At 33.6% G+C, this 19,716-nt stretch overlaps 1 long non-coding RNA gene across 1 annotated transcript; it reads left to right on the top strand.

Annotated features, from left to right (window-relative positions):
• Positions 1-8,504: 8,504 nt before the first annotated feature.
• Positions 8,505-12,575, top strand: LOC122139222. The gene is made up of 3 exons (XR_006156097.1): positions 8,505-8,748; positions 9,142-9,218; positions 12,366-12,575. It is a non-coding gene; the product is annotated as an uncharacterized LOC122139222 (long non-coding RNA).
• The last annotated feature ends 7,141 nt before the right edge of the window (positions 12,576-19,716 follow it).

Here is a 19,716-nt window from a genome sequence, read left to right as displayed (position 1 = left end):
AAACAACTTATCTTTATTAATTTATTTTTATTACATAAAAATGTAAAAATATTATTTGATTTATTCTTTTAGATAATTGCCAAGAAAACATTTCTCATTTTAGTGGTAAAAATTTCCAGTAAGGTTTTGACATTAGTTAACCACAAAATACGTCTAAAGCATTTATTAATCTCAGTTAATGTTAGTTTCAACATTTACTAATACATTTTTAAATCAGTAAAGTTAATATTATTTTACTGAGCTCGCATGAACAGTTGTATTTTTATTAACATTAACAAAAACGTATGTATTATTTGTTTGTTAGTGAATGCATTAACTAATGGGACTTTATTGTAATGTACTAAAATATCTAAAACTCAAAAAAAAAAAAATTATATATATATATATATATATATATATATATATATATATACAAAACTAATAAAAAATGACAAACATGCTACAAAATTATTAAAACGGTAGCAAAATTAAAACAATTTAAATGTAAAATATACAGACTAAAAACAATCTATAGTTTCTCGATGATGTAGCACTGCTATAAACAACATTAATTTATTAATTAATCTTCTTGAGCACATTTTTATCCACAGTCGGTTCCTAAAATGATCAAATGTTAGATGATTGCTATCATTTAGACTGTAGTTTTGGCCGGAGCTTCAGCAGTGTTTCTGCTGCAAAATCATTGTAATTTTCAAATTGCCGGTTAATCTGTGTAATCATTTACTCCTTCCAGCAGTGGTGTGGAATTAAACCAGAGCTAATTATCAGTACGGTAAGTGTAGGATGGAGAGACGTGCTGAAAACAAGCCAAAGACTGAGCCGGAGGAACCCAATATTCCTGCTTTAATGTGTGTATATATTTATATAACACAATTTGGAAGTGTTTTTTTTTTTTTTTAAATGAAGGACTTTAGCTCTATTCCAAAGCCATGTGAACTTCCTTGCTGTCTACATAGGGAGCGACCTTATAAGGCAGCATCCTAACTGAAACAACGTTTGGTCACACAAATAGTGCACATGACAATACATATCAGACAAACATTATGTAAAATAGTGCATTTCTAATTGGACTTGAACTGTTTTTATTGATAGGCCTACTTTTCAGATTTGGGGAAAACATTTAATAACTTATATATATATATACAGCTATAATTTGGTTTCAGTCTCTATTCTTGGTTCACACTGTCACAAACACTTGTGAATGTCAGCTGATGTCAATGATTGTCAGATTAACCAAATGAAATCCCCTGCGGGTCGCTGGTTAGATATTTGCTGCGAAAGGATATTTATTATCAACTTGATGTCTGTTGAAAAAGCTGACAAAGACACATCAGGTATGTTTTCTTCCTGTTCTTAGGAAGTCAGGTGCCAGTCAGATGAAGCACAGAGTTCATGAATAGTGTCTGATTGCCAGAAAAACAAACATGTCAGTTCAAACAAGAATCATCTCTTGTAACTTAAATATTTGCTAATATACAACTACTGTACTATATTGCGTTTGAGGAGACACTGGGCTATATATTACAAATTAGTAATTATGTAGCCTAATGATGTCACCAAAAACAAAAAGAAAAATCAATTATTTTCCCCCCTTTCTTTATTTTTATAATATATATATATATATATATATATATATATATATATATAACTATATAGTTATATATATAGTTATATATATATATATATATATATATATATATATATATATATATATATATATATATATATATATATATATAGTTATATATATAGTTATATATATACTTTCAGTAGACAAAAAAACCACAAAAAAATTTTAAAAACTTTAGATTTAAAAAACTCACATATACACACACTTAAAAAAAAACCCAAAAAAAATTTTTAAAACCTTTTAATTTTAAAAACTGCAATTAAAAAAAACATTATGTGAGTTGTGAAAAGTACAAGACCTTAGACCTTTTTATAGTACGTGTCAATGCCACATTTTAGTCCTCGGTACAAAATAATCGTGATTTGAACTGTAATAGTCTAAATTTTCCTTTAAGAACATTCTTTTTATGGAATACTTCAGATGTATTATGAAGTATTCTAGCTGAAAGGCTAAATGAAATGATCTCCTCTTGAACAGCAGAGCTTAAATTTCCTGTCCTAGCCCACTTGACTTTGCCACGGGACCTGCCCTTGTGTCTGTTAAGGGTGAGTGATCTCTTGAACAGAGAGCCCTTTCTCTCTCTCTCTTCTCCAGCCTGCACCTGTTCTCGCTCACCCTGCAGCCAGTCACACCAGTCTTCATTAGCGCAGCTGCTGCCGCCCCTCAGCCCTCAAGACAGGAAGTCAGATTCGATATGGAATGTCACCTTGCCCATATCAAGTAATGCCGACCCGAATAAGACACATGACGCCGCTGCTGATTTACATCAGTGAGTGAGTAAACACTACAGAAACGGCAATCTTAACTGTGTCTTTACACAGCTGAGTTAAGGTTGCTCTGTGGCTGATCAAAATTCAGCAGCTTGAAGATGCAATGCTGCATAAAACCAGCCTGCTCAGACCCGCCTCAACCCCGAGTATCAAAGCATACAGTTGTAACCGCTGTGTAAATGCATTCATGCCACCTCTGAGCAGCATTAAACAGTCTTCTGTGCCACCTTTGCATTATAAATTTGACATAGTAAAAATAAATAAATACAGAAATAGGAGTAAATACAGGAGTAAATACAGAAATATGCCTCTATTTTATAAAAAAGCGTTTTTTATTTTCATAACTATAACTGTAATTCAAATTTAAAATGCATTATATTTGCAGATAGGTTACATTTAAAATTGTGTTTGTGTTTGTCACGTGTTTTAATGCATGGCATTTTCTGTGTAACAATGAATAGATGAGCATTATTATGAATCATATCTGTGGCTACAATTATTAATGAGATCATATAATGCGTTATAAGGTACGTTACAATGCATAATAGTAACATAAAGTGTTACTAAAATGTAACTGGAAGAAAGTATAAAACATTTTGGACATTTTTAATGGAAATGAAATTAAATGGAAAAAAAATGACAAATTAAGATGCTTTAAACGAATATTATTACAAAAGATGTTAAGACTTGTTTTCTGAGAAATGCATCAAAATTAAGTGAGTTTATGCTTAAAACAAGAAGAGATATCTGACAGTGGGGTCAGAAATAAAATCGTGTTTAGCTTTGAAATATATTACAGTTTTCTTTGCAGATATTTGTTCTTGTTTTATTCATAGACTCACTTAATATTTTGTCAAATAAAAGTATATTGATTAAAAAATGCTTTGGTATTTGTACTGGAAATCATGACAAAAATACTGAGAAAGAAAATGATTTTTTTGCAGTGTGCTTAATTTGAACTCAGAGTTTTGTGAATTTGTGCCCTTATAAAAAACTCTCAAGTGTTTGTTTTTGACTTAGTTTCTGCGTTTGTCAGCAGAAGTGAGCTGAAGTGCTTCTGTGTGTGTGTTTAGTATCAGTATTTTCACACACCCACACAGCCCAGGTGTTGCTTACTTCACAAGTCCGTCGTATTTTACAGCAAACCGCTCAAGGTCACTGATAAGACGGCGCCTGAGAGGAACACACTGGAAACCTGAACATCAAGTGTAGCTGAAAATCAAGTCTCTTCCCAAATGAAACATGCACAACAATCACGAATGATTTTCTCATGCGTTCATTTTTTAGTCTTATATAACCAACTAAGCACATTACTGGCCGGACGGATGAAATGAGGCGAGAGCGCTTGACATTTCAGAATATTACTCATATTCAGCTTCTTTCTGCCTATAAGGATTCTGGGTAATTAAATAACTCCTTAACAGACACATTCAAATTATCTTTTGACATTTAAATCAGTCGAGGTTTCCTTCCAGTGCCGCCCAGCTGATTTGAATAACAGACCAGAGAAAACCTGCCGGGCGAGTGTGCTGTACGTTAGTGTGCGTTACAGTGGAAATTATCCAGAAGGAAATTTTGCATGTACAGCAGGGTTCCCACACTTGTAGTGAATATCATTTTACTGCAAGCTGTTGTGTGGAAAGTGGCTTTTTGCTTTTGATGGTGACAAATGAGACACACATGATCAATAAATGAAGGCGTTTAATTATAATAATCACAAGTGTTGTTTGTGCAATGCTTGTTTCCTCACGGGAACAAATTTGGAGAAATGTAACATTGCATCTTAGCAATAGTGAATGGGTGCCGTCAGAATGAGAGTTCAAACATCTGATAAAAACATCACAATAATCCACACCACTCCAGTCCATCAGTTAATTTCTGTTTCTAAAATATCAGTCCATAAAAAACACTTAATCCAGTGAAAAAGTAATCTCGTCTGAATCAGGAGAGAAATCTGCACAGATCAAGCACTGTTTACAAGCCAAAACAGTTCTAAAGATATATATTGGTGGATTTTGATGTGACAGGACAACAGGAGATGGACTTTATCACTGGAAGAAGCATTATTATGAGTTATAGACTTTAAGTTTGAAGTTAAAAATGCCTTGATGGATGGATTTGTTTCATACAAACATGCAGCTTTTTACTTCACAGGATGTTAACTGATGGACTGGAGTGAAGTGGATTATTGTGATGTTTTTATCATCTGTTTGGACTCTCATTCTGACGGCACCCATTCACTGCAGAGCATCCATTGATGAGCAAGTGATGCAATGCTACATTTCTCAACATCTGATGAAGAAACTCATCTACGTCTTGGATGGCCTGAGGCTGAGGACATTTTCAGAAAACTGTTTTTTCTGAGATGAGAGACAATCCGTTCGTACGAAAGAGCCAAGATGATGATTCTTGAATAATTTTATTCTGGAATGGTTCTGAATGCGGTTTCTTAGATGTGTGTTTGATGTGTGGAGGTCACTGGTTTGGTGAGTCGGTTGGGAGATAAGCGGTTGTTTATACAGGAGTCTGGTGTTGTTTTGAATGAGGGGTGTGTTACCTCAGCGGGACGGTCCCACCCTTTCCTCTGTGATCGTCTCCCACTCATAACCACTGCTCAGAAACACCAGCTTTGTACCTTTCAGCCCTTAGAGTACAGATACTGTTTACTCATCTGTGTTCATAAAGAGGATCCTTTACGATACAGAAAATGTATTTTTTCATCCTTTTGGACTTGTTTTCCAGTAAAAAATATGTTCAATCTGCTCTTAACCCTCATGTTGTGTTTGGGTCTTTTTTGCCCTGGGAAGATTTTCTTTTTCCCGGAAATACTAGTTAATGTTATCGCACTGTACTGAAATTTAGTGACTTTGTTCACGAAGGGTATAACTACTTCACTTTTTTTTTCTTACTTTTTGGGGGGAGATTTTTCACCTTGTTACACTTGTAGTGTTCCTGGGCCTCAACAAATTGCTTATAAATCACTCATTATGCTATATTATCACCAAAGATTGGATTCAATCTTTTTGTCAACGTCTTTTCTTTCATTTAGGACTGGATTTTTATTTATATTTGCATCTGATTAATCGTAAGCCTTGTTTATCTGAGAGTAGGCACCTCATTTTTTGAGTGAAAAAAGCATTATCTATGAATAATTCAACAATATTAAATAAAAACTGATGAAAATGTGTCACACTAGTGTACTTTAATGTTTAACCAGGGAGTTTGCATTTAAATGCTTTTATTTTGTACAAAATGGCACAAAGTCACACTTGTGGTGTTCCCGAGCAAAAAGGACCCAGCCTCAAAAAATTAATTAGATTATTTAGTCTTAGGTCATAAATGTGAATCTCCACCTCAACTAAATTACATTTTCATGTATTAGAGATTCATAAAAAGCACCACGAGGACCTTTTAGCTCCCTAGGCAGCAGACAGCAAGACAGTTCTGTTTAGTTGCCCATTAGAAACACTCACACTGTGAAATACAGTCAACTGGCAGCGCCGCTGCTGGAGGAGAAACTCTCAGACGCACCAGCACATGCTGCCAATCAGGGATCAAAGCGCAGGAAGTGGATTAGAGAAGCGGTGAGGGTGGCGTCCGCGTGCATGCTGGGAGATTAGAGAGCATGATGTGCTTCAGCCAAGAGCCCTTAAAAAACTTTAACACATCCAGCTGCAAACACACACACAGAGTCTCGTCTCATGCTCCTAAGAACAATTAGATCATTCACACACACCGCTCGAGCCAAACGTCCGGCCAGCACGTGACACGAAACAGGAAGACGATACATGCATGTGCTCAACATTACAGCGTCCTGGGAGTGTGTGTGTTTCTGAAGAACTGGCAGTGAAGTTCTCTCACACACACTCTTTCAGCACCTGCTGTCAGACGTACTGAGCTGAGAGGAGATTTGTGTCTCTTCTCAGCAAAGGCTCAGGCGCCATTCAATCACGCAGACGCCCCGTCAGCACCGGCAATAAACTCACTTCTGCTGCTCCACCTCTTACTCCATCCTTCTTACTCTCAGATAATGCTTCCAACTCAATACACCAAGGTCAGACACATGCTTTATGCAAGTGCACAACCGTGTTTAAGTGCATGATCCTGTCAGTCACAGGCCTACTTATTGTACATGTATGAAGTATGTTTAGGGTTTTACACACTCTCAGAAAAAAGGTACAAAAGCTGTCACTGGATTCAAGGATTCAAAGCGTTTATTGTCATATGCCCAGTGAGGAAAACAAGTTTCCCTGAGCAATGAAATTCTTACTTTGTTGTCTACAATGACAAGTGCAAGACAGTGCAAAACTAAACACACACACATACACAAACTATACACTATACAAACTATACACACATACATATATACAATGTATGAAACATAATATAAACTATGCTGCAGTAGTAGGAGTATAGACTGTGTATATGATATGGGGATGTACCTTTTTAAAAAATACCATTTAGGTACTAATATACACTTTAGGTGCTAATATGTATACCTTTAAGATACCAATATGCCCCCCTTACGGGTAAGTTAGGTACAAAGGTGAAAGTTTTGAAAAGGTACTGTCCCAGTGACATCTTTTGTACCTTTTGCACCTTTTGTGCACTGATTTAATTGGCTCTATCACGGACAGAAGCTGCGTTTGGAATAGAATTATATTGCACTGCATACTGTGCATCTTGTCAAGTGTACTTTTCTAAATATAGTATATTAAATAGTATTCAATATGCAACCCAAACATTTACAAACAGTAGTATATGCATTTGTTATTCAGCAAATGGCATCTTCCTTAATTGCTTATACAGATGGTGAAATAAAAATAAATCTGCACTTGGTTACAATCCTCAACTGTCCCAGTAAAGCGTCATGTTTCCAGTCGGTGTGTCTTTTCTCCCTCTGATATCACAGTGTGTCCATCAACTATTGTTTCCTGTTTGTCTTTGCTCTTCTTTTTCACTCCATCTTTTTCCACAGACTGCCGTTTCTATGGAAACAAAGAGCGAGAGGCCAGTCTGGGTTTGATGGAGCGCTGTCAGACAGCGAGGAGGAGGTCGGATCGTGTGTGAAGACCAGAGGGATCCTGAGCATTGTGCTCTATAGAAGCGCTGAAGCTCCAGAAGAAGCTTTGCTGCGTTGAGCCAGTTCTCCTTCAGCGCCTCCATCTCGCTCACAACATCCACGGTGGGTTTCAGTTTTATCCAGAAAACAATTGATCCCATAGGAAATAACTGAAATGTTTCTCCTAGACAGCTCTCAGATTTGCTCAGATTCTCCTGAGCAAAATAGCTCCAGAAACCTCATGTCTCCTTGATAGTGTGAAATGAGATCTCAAATTGTGCTCAGACTGTATCAATAACTCCAAAAGTTCTCATTAAAATTTCCGTGCTGTGCTGTCTTTTTTTTCTTATAAATTCTGTGGGTGAATCTCATAAAGAAATTAAATTAATCATTTTTGGACCGTTATGTGAAAAATTCTCATTCTTCATTTTTTTTATAATTTGGAAAATTGTAATATAAAATAAAAATGCTAAATATTTATTTTATCTAGATTATTTCAGAAAAATACATTACACTACATTATAACTTAATATAAAAAAAAAAAAATTTATTATGTTTATATTATATTAGCATTTTACAAAATAATAAAACCTTTAAATTGTATAATAGTATATTTGGGCTAAAAGTGATTTTTGTTTTCTTTGTTTGTTTTTATTTTATTGAATTATTTGCATTACAACAATGAGAATTTTGGAGAAAAATGTGCTTAGCTGTCATGAAGCTGTCACAATGCAAAATAATAATGACAATAATAATAATAACGGTCCTGAAATTTAGCATTTTGGTCTGAAAAAAAAAGAATAAATAAATAAATAATTCATTCATTTAATTTATGCAAAATGTAATTTATTAATTTCTAGTGTTGTGATTTCAAGGTGAAACATGACCCTTTCCTGCCAGGTTTGATGAGATTTGCTGAAGAATACCAGGAGAAACATCTGAGATTAAGTTCAATCATTAATGCTCAGCTGAGCTCAATTATGTCCCGTGAGCTATAAAAAAGCATCTTCTGAGTAATAAAGTGTCCCTTTGTTAGATTATGGAGGGGCCTAAAGTCACTGAGCACAGTGACCAGGAACAGTCCATGAGACCGATTGTGTTAAAAGACAATAATTGCATTACAGAAGCGTCCGTTTATCATCCACTTCCTCCTCAGCGCTAATAGACTAGAGGATCTGTCGAGCCCGAGGGACGTGTGCCACATGTTTGCTGTGTTTCAATGACTTTGTGTCCACAGCTGCTGCGCAGGGCATCAGCTGGACTATAAACTCATGAACGTCTTCAAGGTTTCATCTCCACACGCTCTCTTGCTTTTACATATGTAGTCTCACTGCTCTAATAGATTAACATTCATTTATTTGATCAACACATTTGTTCACTGTATATTTATTACTATATGTAACCTAAACAAACATGCTTGGAGAAGATTGTCTTATAATGGTGGTGACCTGTCTCTGCCACACAAACACATTTCATTAGTCAATAAAAGTGATTTGTCACACATTTTCTGGAAGTGAAGAGACAATCATGGCACGTAATGAGAAAACACAGACAGTGTGACATCAGTTTCCGTACTCAAACCGCCCTGAAACTTCATCAAATTAAAGTTCTTGCATGTCTGTTTTACATTTGTGATTTATTTTGCATCTGCCGAGTGATAAATGAGTGTTATTTTGCAGCTGGGTTTCAGTGACAGAGCGAGATGAAGACAGACCGAGAGATAATTATCACTCCTGCATCTGAGTTTTCTCCACAGGTGAGATTGAGGAGGCGCAGCGGGAGCTCTGTCCTCCTGAGGAGCATCTTTCACTTGTCAGACAGTGTAGGACACATGGACGCTTTACAGACTGTTGGCACATACTCGCTTCCTGTTTCTGATTCAGTGCCAGGAAAACCATCTCAATCCACCAACTGCTGGAATGGTTTAGTTAAACTAGGTGTGTGCCGTTTGCCAATGCAAAACTAGCTGCCGTGATGCCAGCTTATTGTGTGGGTGGTTGCTATGCAGATGCTAGGATAGGGTGTTCTAGGTGGTTGCTAGGGTGTTTTGGGGTATTTTAGAATTTTTCTGATGTGTTATATATTGTTGCTAGGGTGATTAAGTGGTTGCTAGGATGTTCTGTGTTGCTCTTTGGTGTTTTATATTGATGCTAGGGTGTTTAAGTGGTTGCTAGGGTGTTCTATGTTGCTCTTGGGTGTTTTATATTGTTGCTAGGATGTTTAGGTGGTTGCTAGGATGTTCTATGTTGCTCTTGGGTGTTTTATATTGTTGCTAGGGTGTTTAGGTGGTTGCTAGGATGTTCTATGTTGCTCTTGGGTGTTTTATATTGTTGCTAGGATGTTTAGGTGGTTGCTAGGATGTTCTAAGGTGTTGTTTGAGTGTTCTGAGTGGTTGCTAGGGGTTCTATGTTGTTTGGTGTTTTGTGTGGTTCGATTGAGGTTGTTAATAGGGTGTTTAGGTAGTTGCTAGGGTCTTATTGTTTATTGCTAGGATGTTCTATGTGGTTACTAGGGCGTTCTGTGTTGTGTTTGGGTCTTTAGGTGGGTGCTAGTGTGTTCTTTGTTGCTCTTGGGTGTTTAAGTGGTTGCTAGGATGTTCTATGTTGCTCTTGGGTGTTTTATATTGTTGCTATGATGTTTAGGTGGTTGCTAGGATGTTCTATGTTACTCTTGGGTGTTTTATATTGTTACTAGGATGTTTAGGTGGTTGCTAAGATGTTCTAAGGTGTTGTTTGAGTGTTCTGAGTGGTTGCTAGGGGTTCTATGTTGTTTGGTGTTTTGTGTGGTTCGATTGAGGTTGTTAATATGGTGTTTAGGTAGTTGCTAGGGTCTTATTGTTTATTGCTAGGATGTTCTATGTGGTTGCTAGGATGTTCTATGTTGCTCTTGGTTGTTTTGGATTGTTGCTAGGGTGTTTAGGTGGTTGCTAGGATGTTCTATGTTGCTCTTTGGTGTTTTCTATTGTTGCTAGGGTGTTTACGTGGTTGCTAGGCTGTTCTAAGGTGTTGTTTGAGTGTTCTGAGTGGTTGCTGGGGGTTCTGTGTTGTTTGGTGTTTTGTGTGGGTTGATTGAGGTTGTTAATAGGGTGTTTAGGTGGTTGCTATGTAGCTCTTTGGTGTTTTATATTGTTGCTAGGGTGTTATAGGGTTTTATAAGTTGTTGGGTGTTTTGGGTTCTATTATTAAGTGTGTGTAGGTTTTTAAATGGTTGATTAAGAGTTGTATGTTGTTACTGGGGTGTTTAGGTGGTTGCTAGGATGATCTTAATTTGTTCTAGGGTTTTTAGGTCGTTACTATAGTGTTTACTGTAGGTGGTTGCTAGTGTGTGTAGGTTGTTGATGTTAATGCTATAGCTAAATCTTATTCTTTCTTGTTCTTTTTAGTGTTTTATGCTGAACCATTTGAATACTTATGTCAATTGTGTGTAGGTAATTTCTATAGGTGGTTTCTAGGGTGCGTAGGTGGTTGCTAGGATGTTTTAGATTGTTGCTAGGGTGTTCTGTGTTGTTCTTGGATGTTTAGTTGGTTGCTAGAGTGTTTTTGGTTTTTGCTAGGTTGTTCTATGTGGTTGCTGCAGTGTTTTAGTTAGTTGCTAGGGTGTTTAGGATGTTAATTTTTATTTAACAATGTAGAATTTAGTAGAATTAGCTTTTTATCCACAATCGCCTTACAGTGCATTCAGGCTAACATTTTTTTTACCTAACATAATTTAGATTGTTGCTAGAGGGGCCTATAAGGTTTTTGGGTTTTGTTCTGTGTGGTTTTGGGTTGGTTGCTGCACAGTAAGCAGTACACTAGTATAACCAATAATATAACCAACTATTATACCCATCTGAATACCGCCTTTGAACTCCATTAATAACTTTCATTAATAATGTTGATGTTCTCCATGTGTCTCCTGCAGTCTCTGAACTGATGAAACCTATTGAACGTGACATTCATTACCGCCTGCTGGTATTCATGCATACAGTAAATAATACTGCATAGTAAACAGTAGACATTTTATTTGATATTTTATTTTATTTTATTCTTTGAAAAATTATATAAATCAATATTAGTTATCCGAGTTAAATAGAGTTATCTGAATGTGAGTTATTTTAGATATTTGGCTATTTTTATTCTAATTTAATTCATTTTTATTTTTTGGAAAATAATATAAAACAGTATAATTTTATTTTATTACAGCCAAGGTTTGGAGCAAGTTATTATATTTTGATGAAACAGTTATCTGAATGTGAGTTATTATAGATATCTGGCTATATTATTAATAATAATAATAATTTAAATAATATTTGATCATTTTATTTTAGGGGAAATAATATAAAACAATATAATTTGATTTTATTGAAAATTTAATGTAGCCCAGGTAATGTCAGCCAAATTTTAGAGCAAATTATTATATTTTGATGAAAGATATATCTGAATGTGAGTTATAATAGATATTTGACTATTTAATTTATTTTAGAATTAATGCAAGAGTAGTATGCAGTTCTGAACTCTCCATTTCTGTCATCTTTGATTCATTTTTTACCAATGGAACTGAATGAATTTCTGTTGTTGTGGCCGGCGTTTAGCTACATGTTTATGAGGCGTGTGACCCACTTTCCCAGCTCAACAAGATGTCCACTCCATATTCATGAGCTCAGAACAGTACACTCCAAATACACAAGCACATAATAGTATCGATCCAACACCTGTCAAAATCTGTCCACTCCATATTCATGAGCTCAGAAGAGGATCTGTTAAATATACATGCAGATATTAGTATCTCTGAAATCTCATTTGAATCTCGACATGCTGAAGAAAAAAAAAAATGTTTTTTTTTTTTTTTTTAGATTCTTAACCCTGCTGTCAATAAGTTCTCATTAACTAGTGGCTAATGAACCTCTGTTCTTCTTCTCCAGTCGCTTTATCTTCAGTGTGTTTGAAACGGCTGAATAGTTGAGGTTTGCAAACGGGCTGTTTGCATTGTCTCCACATACAACAGTTAATTGTTTGTGTGCTGCCTGGAGATGAGATGAGACGAGACGAGACGACCTGTGTTTTTGTGAGCTGCCAATTGTAGATTTTATTGGAAAAAGCCAGAGCCGTTCAACAGATTCTCAAGGTCAGGACTGCGGGATATTATTGTTCAGAAACACAAAAACACAACTTCTTTTTCATATCTCATATAGACATAATACCTCAATCCCATTAAAACATTTAAACATCAACACTGTCTCAGATGTTTCTCCTAAAATTCTACAGGGGAAATAAAAACAGACCCGAATGAGTAGAGCAGCTATTGTAGATATTTGTCTATGTTATGTTATGTTATGTTATGTTATGTTATGTTATATGTTATATGTTATATGTTTACGTGGGGTATACTGTTGAAAAAGTTAAAATGGGGGTTTCCATAATGTTATGTTACTGTTATCGTTCTATGTTCTATGTTCTATGTGGTTATTCGGGTTATTGCATGTGTATTTTATGGTTATTGTTCTATGTTATGTTTATGTTTATTATGTTATGTTATGTGATGTTATGTATGTTATGTTATATGTTATATTTATTGTTAGATGTTATTGTTATCTTAGTTATTGTTGGTCTATGTTCTATGTTATTTTATGTGTTATGTTATGGTTATGTTATGTGTAGGTTATCTTATGTTGTTTGTTATGTTTCTATGTTATTTATGTTATGTTATGTGGTTTATGTTATGTGTTATGTTATTAGTGTTTGTGATTTTTATGTGTTATGTTATGTTCTACTTATAGGTTTGTGTTGGTATGTTATGTTGTATGTGTTATGTGTTATGTTATGGTTATCTATGTTTGTTATTTATGTTATGTTGTTATGTTTTATGTTATGTTATATGTTATGTTATGTTATGTTTGGAAAATAATATAAAGCAATATAATTTTATTCAATTTTATGCAGCCCAGGAGACGTCAGCCTACTTGTTGAGCAAGTAATTATATAAATATTAAACATAAATCTAAATTATAATAATAATAGATATTGCTATTTTTATTACAGTTTTATTACATTTTTTTTTAATTTATATCACATATTTTTTTTTTTTCCATTTTTATTAAATTTTTTGTATTTATATTACATAACATTTTTTAAAAAAGAATTGGGAAATTACAGATATTTGTAATTTGATATATATGTATTATATTTTCTTTTCTTTTATTGAAAATAAAATAATATTTATTTTTTTTGGAAAATTTTATGCAGCCCAGTTAATGGAGCAAGTTATTATATTTTAATGAAACAGTTATCTAAATGTAAGTTATAATAGATAATTGGCTATTTGTTTAATAATTTTGTTATTTTATTTTAATCATTTATTTTTTTTATTAAATTTTATATATATAGGATAAATATAAAACAAAGTGATTTTAAGTTATTATATTTTGATGAAAGATAATGAAGGCAAACAGTCTTTACTTTAAATTGATGTGTACTGATGATTTGTTCACATTCATAATAAGACCAGGAAGATCCATTTTGATTTCACATTGACTTTGTCTCTGTTTCCTCTCATTGTTTCCAAGGAGAAGCGAGTGATCTGTGATTAACTCAGACAGAAGACCTCTTGTGCTGCAGGATCTGCTGGACATCTGACTCTCTTCTGGACACGGGCTGTCTCCTCTTTTGTTACTCTGAGGTCACAATGACACTTTTATCATTCTGCATTTTCTTTCATTCTCTTACGAAAGCGAGACAAAGCGTCCCAGATGGACGGAGAGCATATATCAGCCGTCCTGTCCGAGATCATTGATTGTTCAGTGCTCAGTACAGTAAATCATTCATCAGATGAGCAAATATCAAAGAAAGTGAAAAACACTTCAATGCACTTTTTAACTTGTAAAAGTGATGCAAAAATGAAATGTTCTTACTTAATAGTAATTATCTTGGATTTCATCACAAATATAAGAAAAGGAAAATGTTTTTTGTTGTTTTCCCTTTGAATTAAGTTTATTTTTCTAAACCTAGAAATAGATATATTTTTTAATTTTAAGCATAAACTCACTTAATTTTTATACATGTTTCAGAAAACAAGTCTTAATATCATTTTGCTTCTGAATTAAATGCATCCTCCGTTGACAAATACGAATATTTTGCAAACATTCCCATTTAAGTTATGAAAACATTATTTCTGAATGTTCAAAACATCCAGTTTTTTAAATGATTTAAACTTTTTTTCTTGATTATGCGAAAATTAAGGGAACATTCCATTTTAGAGATTTTGAATGTTTTAAAATGTTTTTTTTTTTTTTTTTTACAAACGTTAAAAGAACATGCAAACATTATGGGAATGATCATTTTGAATGTTCCCTGGATGTTTTTTTTTTTTTTTTTTGGTAACATTGAAAAAAATGTCCAAATAAAACATTTCAGAAATGTGTTGTGAACAATGTTTAAATATAGTTTTAGCGTTAACGCTTTTAAAACATTATTAAAGACCAAATAACATTGAGAGAACCTTGCCTGAACATTCTGAGAACGTTCTCTGTTACCTGGGTCTTGATGTAAGAATGCTTAGATATTTGTACTGGAAAACAATCCAAAATCGTGAATAAGAAAATCATTTTTGCGATTTTTCTGCTAATTTGCTGTGACGTCTCTAATGCATGACATCCACGCGTATGGAAGCACGTGTTCACAATAGAGCCTTGTTCTCTAGGCCTCGGGGTAAAAGAGTTTATCACAGCGTCTAGCAAACACTACACTATATACACTGTAATGCTCTGTAGTCCTGTAATGCTCAGAGAGAGACAGCGAATTATCTGAAGGCTGACTGCACCTGGCCTGCGCTCAGAGGTTTTTGGGATTTAATCGGGTCAGATGGTCGTCATCCGAGGCCTCGAGTCACAGGCTGTTTAATCTGAAACGGTGCCTGCGTCACATGGCGAGCCGAGCGTTAACCGCAGCACTAAGCAGTGCACACAGAGCTAAATGACAGCCATTATCAGCAGGGCATCACGGGTCGAGCTGGAACGGCCCTCATGGCCACCATCCATAATAACGCAGCATGCAGTGACCCTTCGACACGCAGAAAGAGGCCAGTGAATCAATCAAACCAAAGAGAAAAACAGAGAAATCCAGAGGAGAGACTGTGTTCAGCAGAGAAAACTGCTGTCCTGCACACTGAGCACACTGAGTTTCTTTATACTATATATTAATATGCTGTATTATTATACCTTATATAATAGTGTAGTCTACAGTATATTAATCTATCTTTCTGTATTCAATTAAAATAAATTAAAACAAACATGGTTGTGTTTTTTTTTTTCATTTTTAAGTATTTTTTTAGCTATTAGTTAACAGGTTTCATTTTAGTTATCTTTAAGTTTTATGTATTGGTTTTACAGTTTTAGAATTTTCTTGTTTTTTTTTTTTTCAGTGTTCGTTTAGTATTTTGTTTAAACTATATAATTTTTATTTCGAACGCGATGAACTGTTTACTTGGCAACTTTTTATGTTTTGAATGTTGAACTGTAGAACTGTTGTCTTGGCAACTAACTGAAATATATATATTGTTATGTTTTAAAAATATTTTTTATCTTTAATGTTTCTTTAGTTAACATTATTTTTATTTCAATCTTTAATGTTTCTTTAGTTAACATTATTTATATCAAAAGAAACATTTAAAAAATTTTTAAAATTATATTTAAAATATATTAAAAAAACCCATAATAAAAAATATTTTATATACACATTTTGTTTTCACACTCACATTATAGAATAAAAATATTTTTTGTTGTTTTTGTCATTTTTTAAAAAAAAAAAAAATTCTATATAGTATTTATTAGTTTTTATTTATTAGTTTTAGTAAATTTAGTATTCAACTTGAATTAAATCAAAACTAGAAATGTCGCCATGGCAAATACCTGTGATAAAGGTTTTTTTTAAATATTTTATTCTATTTCAGTTAACGTTTATTTTATTTCAAGGTTTTAACTTTAGTTACAGTTTTAGTTAACTATAATAACTCTGATTTTAAATTATCTTATTTTTATGTTTTCTGTTTTCACTTTAATTTTAGTTTAATTTTGTGTTTTTGTCATTTTATTAGTTTTTTAGCTTTAGTTGTTTTAGTACTTCCACTTAAAAATGAAAAAATGATTTCCACCACAATATCATATCAATAGCTCCTACATTAAAGCTTTGGTAACCTGCTGGAAGGAGAAGGTGCCACTGCAATAATATATATAAAACAGACAAAAAAGACTCCTTAAACGATTATAAACAGACCCCATAATAACTTATCATAATTTTATAGTATTACCTGCAGTGGGACATAAAAGATTATATTTTGTTCTGATGACCAGACTCTGTCTGAACTACAATAATGAAGTCAATGGAAGCAAATGCGACTGCTTCACATCTGCAGGTCTTCACTCACATGTCGCTTTTTGTTTTTGCTCTTTTTCCTTCTTGGAATCGCAAAAACTTAAATAGAAATGATTGTTTAAATGTGCACAAAATTAGAAAACACAAAGATCTTTCACTCTTTTTTGAGTGAACAGTACAATAAGAAGCATACATTTAGCCTGTTGCTATTTTAGCGGCTTGTGTGTGTGTGTGTGTGTGTGTGTGTGTGTGTAAAGAGTCTTTTGTACGGAGCGAGCAGCAGACGTGTTTTCGCCCACGGCGGGTTTCTCCTCCTCCATGAAGGCAGAACACATGTCTGTATGCATGACAGTCAGCATTAGAGCGATATGAAGAGCTTTACTCGCGTGGATCTGTTTGACAAGCTCTTCACTGTTTTCTTACACGCTGATTTGAGTTGTGATCATGAGACTCCTGCTGCTTTAACATGTGCCAGACATGAGAGAATGTTTACTGAAGAGAATGTGGGCAAATATTAATGTTGACATGTTTTGGTATAATGTGATCTTTTATGTAAAAGAAGAAGAAGAAGAATATATATATATATAAAAAATAGAATTCAAATTCAAATAAAAGCATTTCAAATGTATTTATGTATAAAATACACAATATATTCATTTTAATTTATTATGATCATTTTATTTTAATATTTTAATTAAAAATGATAATTAATGTAACATCATTATATATATATATATATATATATATATATATATATATATATATATATATAGATATTAAAGTTTTTATATTTAAAAAAAATATAATAATAATAATAATTTTATCATTTTACTTAGTTTTATTATCAAACATAATTACAAATGATAAATAAAAATACATAAAATTTAAATTAATATTAAATATAAATATTGACTTTTTAAATTTGTATTTAATTTTAATAATTTAATTTGAATATATTTTAATAATTCTATTTATTTTAATACTTAATTTCAATTTTTAAAATATATGTATAGTTTTATTTATTATTTATAATAATTTATTTTAATTAAATTTAATTTTTAGTTTAAATATTTACAATATTTAACAATATTTTGTTATTTAAATACAATTATTGAAATTATTATGTAACATTTAAATTAATATTACATTAAATATAACCCAGCAAACAGCAGCATCCTGACAGCCACCTGCAAAAACTCCTCATCATGGAAGTAAGATGTTTTGCATCACATATGCACCTGTATATTTAAACTGAAAAAAAAAAAAAAACGTGTGTTTAATAATGCAATACCAAAGTTTCCTCTGAGTCTGGGAAGGACCGTCTTCGACGGGCGTCTTTTTAAAGTCCTAATCTCCTGGCCTCCGAACACACCGACATTCTCATGAATAATAGATGCAGTTGTTAAATTAAGTTTAATAGTTTCAATAAAAGCTCCTTCCAGAAAGATAAGCTGTCACATTAACTTAATACTCATTTCCAAAATGTGCCTCTCAGGGGATCCACACTGAAATTAAATTTCAATTCATATTTGTATTTTTCATGTCTTTATGAACTGTGCCAACCTGGTTAGGAAACATAGTTATCAGTAGATGGTGATTGTATTTGAATGAACAGTGAAACCACAGAGCCCAGAATAACACAGAGCACATAAACGTAACACTATTTCAGATTCTAATACAAAACACTCTTTCTGTATAAATAAATCTAAATGTAAACAGAGTGAAACAGAATGGAATGTTTTGTATCAATTCTGGAATATTCCCTTAAAGCAATAGCACAACCCAAAATTAACATTTGCTGAACATCCAAGATAAGTACGTTTCTTTGGAGATTTGGAGAAATGTAGCATCGCATCACTTGTTCACCAATGGATGCTCTGCAGTGAATGGGTGCCGTCAGAATGAAAGTCTAAACAGCTGATAAAAACATCACAATAATCCACACCACACCAGTCCATCAGTTAACATCTTGTGAAGTAAAAAAAAGTGTTTTTGTAAGAAATAAATCCATCATTAAGACTTTTTTAACTTTAAACACTGGTGAGCAAATGATGTAGTGCTACATTTCTCCAAATCTGATAAAGAAACAAACTCATCTACATCTTGGATAGCCTAAGGATGAGTAAACCTTCAGCAAATGTTCATTTCTGGGTGAACCGTTCCTTTAAAAGGAAACAGTATTCCATAATATTCCCATTTAGGAAAGCCAAGACAGAACAGAGTAAGTGATCATCTTTCCTGACTATAGAAAGTTTGACATGCACCGTGACACTGGATCAGTCCGTATTGTGCTGTTTGCCCTGCACACATTCGTCCATCTGTGTGTGTGTGCGTGTGTGTGTGTGTGTGTGTGTGTGTGTGTGTGTGTTCAAATGAAAAGCTCTTTGTTGGCAGATGAAGAGTGTGTGTGTGTGTGTGTGTGTTAAAGTTGTTTTCAGCACAGAAATGCACACAAATGCGTTAAAAAGCGTCCTCGAGCTCCCAGGCTGTAATTTGGTGGGTGTGGACGGCCCTTGACACGCACGGCGCTGGCATTTCACTGCTGTAGCGAAGATGACAGATGATCCGTTGTCATGGTAACCGTACGAGTGACGATGCAGTACCCCATGTGTGTTTAATTTTTTGGGATGCACTGGAGAACCTCTGAACCCACCTCAGAGAGTCTTTTTGGAAATTAAGTGGGTGTTAAAGGAGTCATTTCTGTCCTCATGTTGTTCGTCTCTCAACATGTTCTTTCTAACATGAAAAAAAAACAAATATATATATTTGTATGTGTGTGTGTAGTAACAAAATGAAAATTTAAATAAAAATAAAAATATTAAAAATATATATTTAAGAGATTCAAGATTCAAACAACTTTATTTATCCCCGTAGGGCAATTCAGTTTTAGCCTACCAGTCGTATCAA

Source organism: Cyprinus carpio, chromosome A4 (assembly GCF_018340385.1).
Source record: "Cyprinus carpio isolate SPL01 chromosome A4, ASM1834038v1, whole genome shotgun sequence".
NCBI classification, from domain to species: Eukaryota; Metazoa; Chordata; class Actinopteri; order Cypriniformes; family Cyprinidae; genus Cyprinus; species Cyprinus carpio.
Note: the sequence above shows the minus strand (reverse complement) of the source record. Positions and strands in the feature narration are given on the sequence as shown.